Raw genomic sequence first — 7,359 nt, forward strand, 5'->3', positions numbered from 1 at the left:
GCTCTAACTTTAACTCTCTTTTCAGTAAATGAGAGAAATTTGGTCCAGTGGAATAAAGTCGGGAAATGGATTTTTCATTAGGGCTGAATTAACAGGTGTGATTGTAACGCCGGATTGTATATGAGCCTCACACAGTTTCTGGTTATTGTATGGTGTGGAACCAGCGCAGAGGGCAGCACTCCAAACTCCAAAAAATGTTTCAGAGACCCGGGTGTAGGACTAAGGCCCACCGTGCAAGGTTGAATGACTGTAGATTGGAGGGGAGAGAGGACAATGAGGGAGATCCTGTGAGATGAAGTTTGAGGAGGAGGTGATGTGAAAAGTCTCATTTCAGCACCGGGAGGAGGGGGTGTGTAGGGGCGGGGGATTTAGAGCATTCATTCCCAGAATGTGGGCATCGCTGGCAAGGCCAGCATTTATCGCCCATCCCTAATTGCCCTTGAGAAGGTGGTGGTGAGCCGCCTTCTTGAACCGCTGCAGTCCGTGTGGTGAAGGTGCTCCCACAGTGCTGTTAGGGAGGGAGTTCCAGGATTTTGACCCAGCGATGATGAAGGATCGGTGATATACTTCCAAGTCAGGATGGTGTGTGACTTGGAGGGGAACTTGGAGGTGGTGGTGTTCCCATGTGCCTGCTACCCTTGAGAGAGCAAAGAAGGGTTGACTTGTGATGGAGCTGAAGTGTTAAATATATCTGCAATTCTGAGTGGTTCTGTGTTTGTGAAATCTGAAATTTGTTTTTTTTCTTTTCCAGATCAATTTCTGAACAAAGTTTGATTTTAACAAGAGAAGAAGCAAGATTTTAAAATAGAGCCACACATTCTTTACCTTTTGTAGAGGGAACATTTCAGACTCCTTTTTCCCTCTGCTCTGTGCTTTTTATGTGATGCTCAGGATATTGTATTTTCAGGCTCCAAGCCCAGTCTGCAGCAGCTCAGGATCCAGGTAGTCACGGCCTGTCACCTGGCAGTAACTTATTGGAAAATCTATGGGGTTTATTGGAGAAGAATCAGAGGTTCGGGAGTCCAGTGGTTATCTTACCGGACTATTAATCCAGGGAACAGGACTTCAAATCCCAGCAGGGCAGTTTGAGAATTTGAAATCAGTTTTTTTTTAAATCTGGAAATGAAAAGACTGGTTTCAGTAAAAGTGAGAATGAATCTGTCGGATTGTCGTAAAAACCCACTGGTTCACTAATGTCCTTCAGGGAAGGAAACCTGCTGTCCTTACCTGGTCTGGATCTATGTGATTCCAGACCCACACCAACATGGTTGACTCTTAACTGCCCTCTGAAATGGCCGAGCGAGCCCCTCCATTGTATCAAATCGCAACAAAGAACAGCAGCACACGGACTGCAACGGTTCAAGAAGGCAGCTCACCACCACCTTCTCGGGGCAACTAGGGATGGACAATAAATGCCGGCCTTGCCAGCGACGCCCACATCCCAAGAATGAATTATTAATAAAACTTCAGATTGGGAGCTCCTTAGCCACAGTGTGAACCCTGCCCAGAGCAAAGCTTCGCTCCTTTATCTGCATCTTTCGCTCTATTTTCTTTATTCAGTTTATTTTTTTCTTCCTGTCCTTCCCTAGAGGCAGCGATCTGCTGAGATTTGGTTCCGTGTCTGACGGACGCTCCCCGGCACCTCACCCTCCTGTCGTTCCACAGCTGCTTCCTCAACTCCCATCAGTGCAGAGCCCAAGGTGAGCGGGATCCTGGTCTTGAGGTCCCGTGTCACCGAGCCGGGATCCTGGTCTCGAGGTCCTGTGTCACCGGGGGGGGATCCTGGTCTTGAGGTCCCGTGTCACCGAGCCGGGATCCTGGTCTTGAGGTCCCGTGTCACCGAGCCGGGATCCTGGTCTTGAGATCCCGTGTCACCGAGCCGGGATCCTGGTCTTGAGGTCCCGTGTCACCGAGCCGGGATCCTGGTCTCGAGGTCCTGTGTCACCGAGCCGGGATCCTGGTCTCGAGGTCCCGTGTCACCGGGGGGGGATCCTGGTCTCGAGGTCCCGTGTCACCGAGCCGGGATCCTGGTCTCGAGATCCCGTGTCACCGGGGGGGGATCCTGGTCTCGAGGTCCTGTGTCACCGAGCCGGGATCCTGGTCTCGAGGTCCCGTGTCACCGAGCCGGGATCCTGGTCTCGAGGTCCCGTGTCACCGAGCCGGGATCCTGGTCTCGAGATCCCGTGTCACCGAGCCGGGATCCTGGTCTTGAGGTCCCGTGTCACCGAGCCGGGATCCTGGTCTTGAGGTCCCGTGTCACCGAGCCGGGATCCTGGTCTCGAGGTCCCGTGTCACCGAGCCGGGATCCTGGTCTCGAGGTCCCGTGTCACCGAGCCGGGATCCTGGTCTCGAGATCCCGTGTCACCGAGCCGGGATCCTGGTCTCGAGGTCCTGTGTCACCGAGCCGGGATCCTGGTCTCGAGATCCCGTGTCACCGAGCCAGGATCCTGGTCTCGAGATCCCGTGTCACCGAGCCGGGATCCTGGTCTCGAGGTCCTGTGTCACCGAGCCGGGATCCTGGTCTTGAGGTCCCGTGTCACCGAGCCGGGATCCTGGTCTTGAGGTCCCGTGTCACCGATCCTGGTCTCGAGGTCCTGTGTCACCGGGGGGGGCGGGTGTGAATATTGAGCATCAAAAAGTAACTGTTAGAAATCTGTAAATATTCAACTGTTCTATTTTAAAATAACCCAGAGAATTTTAAATTGCTTTAAGATATGTGTCGAAGATTTGTATTTTTTACTGTTGAGACTCCATGACTTTGCTATGCACCGTTTAACGGCACATTTTCATATTTGCAATTACATAAAATAAAACATTTAACAATAAATTACATGATTACATTTTAAGACGAGGACTGGGCGTTTGTTTTCTAACAGGAATTGGCTTCAGTTACATTATCTCCCTCCTGAAGCTGTGAACTAATCCTGGGCACCGTCCCATGGACAGACAGTGGCTGAGGGGACCAAATGTCATCGATCCAAGTTTGCTGATGATACAAAGCTGGGTGGGAATGTAAGTTGTGAGGAGGATGCAAGGAAGCTTCAAGGGGATATAGACAGGCTAAGTGAGTGGGCAAGAACATGGCAAATGGAATATAATGTGGAGAAATGTGAAGTTATCCACTTTGGTAAGAAAAATAGAAAAGCAGAGTATTTTTTAAATGGTGAGAGATTGGGAAATGTTCGTGTTCAGAGGGACCTGGCTGTCCTTGTACACGAATCACTGAAAGTTAACATGCAGGTACAGCAAGCAATTAGGAAAGCAAATGGTATGTTGGCCTTTATTACAAGAGGATTTGAGTATAAGAGTAAAGACATCTTACTGCAATTATATAGGGCCCTGGTGAGACCACACCTGGGGCTAGATTTTCAGTATAGACAGTTTTGGGGCGCTAACCTTAGCGCCCGCCCCAAAGTAGCGCCCCGTTGCCAGAAATTCAGTGGCTTCGCCCTAAGAGGTTGGTGGAGCGCTAAAAGAGGCGTTCCACTACTATCTTTAGGCGCTAAGCCGGCGGTGCAGAGCGCAACGCCCGAGCTCGGGCGCAGCGCACGGCAGACACTCTGGTGCCACTGAGCTCTTAAAGGGGAAGGGTGCATGTGTTCTTTTCAAAAGCAGAGGGAGGAGGAGGAGGAGGAGGAGGAGGAGGTGGAGGTGGAGGAGGAGGTGGTGGTGGTGGTGGTGCCCGGAATAAATACACCGTTCACAACAACACACTGGATCCTTCCACACAACACATGCCGTTTATAGTGCATGAGGAGTGCCCTTTATAGTGCATGAGGAGTGCCCTTTAATTTGCGCTCCCCAGGGTCTGTTGCGTTCCATTTTACAAACGCTCTGGACGCCAGCCGCACAATGGGGCGGTCCTACTGAAGTTTGGATTCGGGGCGGCCAAAGGGCGTTGCACGAGGATGTGATGTCATTTTCTGCGCGCGCATCCGGCCGGCCGCTAAACTTTGCACCGGCGCTAACGGGCAACTTAATTTGGGGCGGGGCGCAAACTGCGCTGCGCCCGGGCGCTACACGCATAGCGCCCGAAAATCACTTCTCTTAAGGCGCTAACTGCTGGCGCAAGCAACTGAAAATCTAGCCCCTGGAGTATTGTGTACAGTTTTGGTCTCCTTACCTAAGGAAGGATATACTTGCCTTAGAGGGAGTGCAACTGGGATGGGGGGATTGTCCTATGAGGAGAGATTGAGTAGACTAGGCCGATACTCTCTGGAGTTTAGAAGAATGAGAGGTGATCTCATTGAAACACAAATTTCTTACAGGGCTTGATAGGGTAGATGCAGGGAGGATGTTTCCCCTGGCTGGGAAGTCTAGAACCAGGGGTCACAGTCTCAAAATAAGGGGTCGGCCATTTAGGACTGAGATGAGGAGAAATTTCTTCACTCGGAGGGTGGTGAATCTTTGGAATTCTCTACCCCAGAGGGCTGTGGAGGCTCAGTCGTTGAGTATATTCAGGACAGAGATCGATAGATTTTTGGATATTAAGGGAACCAAGGGATATGGGGATAGTGCAGGAAAGTGGAGAAGATCGGCCATGATCTTATTGAATGGCGGAGCAGGCTCGAGGGGCCAAATGGCCGACTCCTGTTCCTATTTCTTAAGTGCTTCTTAAACTACAACTATCCATTTACAGGTAACCAGCCATCAATTAAGAAAGAGAGAGAAACACTTGGATTTCTACAGCAACTTTCACCACCTTGGGACGTCCCAACGTGCTTTACAACCAATGTTTGAAATGTAATCACTTGTAATGTAGGGAACGTGGCTTGGACAAAGGTCTTAACGGAAAGGGTAAATAGGGCTGTAGAAAGGAGCTTCAACCAATAAAAGGGGGCAGGGTGTGGGTGGAAATAATCTAAAGATAAGATATTACTTAGAAAATAAAGGGGTAAAAATGGGAGCTACCTTCGCCGGGTCGCTAATTTTAGCGCCCCGAAAAAGTTAGCGCCCCAACGGCCGATTTTCCCAGGTAGCGCCCCGAGAGGGAGGAGCTTCCAGTAGCGCCCCGAGAGGGAGGAGGGGTGCTACTGGAAGTGCCCCGTGTCCCTCTTCGGGCGCTGCGAGGTGGCGTTGCGGCACGTTGCGCCGCGGTACTGCGAGCCTTCCTCCCCTTATTAAAGGGGAGGGGCCTGGCGCAGCGCATCCCGGTGCCCAGCTGGGCCACCAGGGGTCGGGAGTGCCGGCAAATGAGCCCAGCACTCGAGGAGTGCCGGGCTCACTGAGAGCAGGTGGCACCCCATAGGGGGGCTTCCTGGGGGCCGGGGACAGCAATGGGGGCAGGTGCTGGCAGGTGGCCAGCAATAAAAATGGCCGCCTGCCACCTCCCTTTTAACTAGCACCGCCCTGGCCACAGGTAGGCCCCTCTGACCCCGGCGGACATAGCATCCGGCGGTAAGCCGGGGGGCGCCACCCAATATTACAGCCGGGGCTGAGCAGGGCGCTGCGCACAGCGATGATGTCATCACCGGCAGCGCAGCACCGCCGCTAATGGTTAGCTGAATTTCGCGGGAGGCGCTAGCGGCACCGCGCCTAGGCACTAGTTGATTTGTGCCCTCTTAGGGCACTAACGGGAGGCGCAAATCAACCGAATTTAGCCCCCTAAGAATCTAAATGAGGTAGAGGAACAAAGGGATCTCGGAGTACAAATACACAAATCACTAAAAGTTGCGACACAGGTTAGCAAGGCCATAAAAAAGGCAAACCAAGCACTAGGGTTTATTTCTAGAGGGATAGAATTGAAAAGTAGAGAAGTTATGCTAAACTTGTATCTAACCTTGGTTAGACCACACTTGGAGCACTGCGTGCAATTCTGGTCACCATATTATAAAGAGGATATAGAGGCACTGGAGAGGGTGCAGAGAAGATTTACAAGGGTGATAACAGAAATGCGAGGGTATACATATCAGGAAAGGATGAACAGGCTGGGTCTCTTTTCTCTTGAAAAGAGAAGGCTGAGGGGTGACCTAATAGAGGTCTTTAAAATTATGAAAGGTTTTGATAGAGTGGATACAGAGAGTGTTTCCACTTGTGGGGAAGAGCAAAACTAGAGGCCACCAATATAAGATAGTCACCAAGAAATCCAATAGGGAATTCAGAAGAAACTTCTTTACCCAGAGAGTGGTGAGAATGTGGAACTCGCTCCCACAGGGAGTGGTTGAAGCGAATAGTATCGATGTATTTAAGGGGCGATTAGATAAGCATCTGAGGGAGAAGGGAATAGAGGGTTATGCTGATAGAGTTAGATGAGGAAAGATGGGAGGAGGCTCGAGTGGAGCATAAACGCCGGTATGGACTGGTTGGGCCGAAGGCCTGTTTCTGTGCCGTATATCCTCTGTAATCCTATGTAAAAAGGAATGAGAGCAAAGATCAGAATACAAAAGGAGATAAAGATTATAAAAACTCCGGGGACAGGAAAGGTTATTGGAAATAATAATAAATACTTGATAAAAATAAAGTAGACTGATGAAAAATGAAAACATATTAAATTTCCAGTTTAACAATGTACGAAGTGTCAGCAAGCAGTGTACGGAATAAAACAAATTTGTTCGAAGCACAAAGGGTATGGTGTAGTCGCCATTACAGAGACCGGGCTGCATGGCTGGGCATGGCTGGCGAGCTAAATATTCCAGGCTATTGGATCTTTAGAAAGGACAGGGAAATTGGGAAAGGAGGGAGAGTAGCACAATTACAGCAGTGGAAAGAAGGGATCAGGCAGATCAAGTAGTGGAAACACTCTGGGCAGAGTTAAGGAACAGCAAAGGATGCAAGACTCTGGTGGGAGTTGTCTACAGAGCTCCTGACAGCAGTGATTCATGGGGGAGATGTATAAATACTGAGATCAGGGAAGCATGTAGCAGAAACAATGTAATTATAACGGGAGAATTTAATTTTCACAGACTGGGAGAAGCAGAACAGCTCAAGGAGGAGAGGCAATGAATTGCTAGAATGTATTCGGAACAGTTTTCTCAAACAACATGTTTTAGACCCTGTAATGATCAATAACGTCACTCTATAGTGGACACTAGGTGGAGCCGTAGAGCTGTATGTATATAAGACTACACTACCCAGCTGTATAGATATTAAGACTACATTACCCATGAGGCACTAGGCTACATATGGGTATGATCTGGTGGCCATTACAGAAACATGGCTGCAGGGTGACAATGCCTGGGAATTAAACATACCAGGTTATTTAACGATCAGGAAGGACAGGCAGGAAGGAAGGGGAGGTGGGGTGGCTATGTTAATAAAGGAAGGAATCACTGTAATGCAGAGAAATGATATTGGGTCAAAAGATCAGGATAATGAAACGGTTTGGGTGGAGATAAGGAATAATAAGGGGAAAAAAACACT

At 49.8% G+C, this 7,359-nt stretch overlaps 1 long non-coding RNA gene across 1 annotated transcript; it reads left to right on the forward strand.

The window, feature by feature from the left end:
- The first annotated feature begins 6 nt into the window (after positions 1-6).
- Positions 7-2,846, forward strand: LOC147100195 (uncharacterized). Its single transcript, XR_015073689.1, has 2 exons — positions 7-2,493; positions 2,592-2,846. It is a non-coding gene; the product is annotated as an uncharacterized LOC147100195 (long non-coding RNA).
- Positions 2,847-7,359: the final 4,513 nt, after the last annotated feature.

Source organism: Somniosus microcephalus, chromosome 26 (genome assembly GCF_052327205.1).
Source record: "Somniosus microcephalus isolate GS21.2 chromosome 26, FLI_Smic_1.0, whole genome shotgun sequence".
In the NCBI taxonomy this organism is placed as follows: domain Eukaryota; kingdom Metazoa; phylum Chordata; class Chondrichthyes; order Squaliformes; family Somniosidae; genus Somniosus; species Somniosus microcephalus.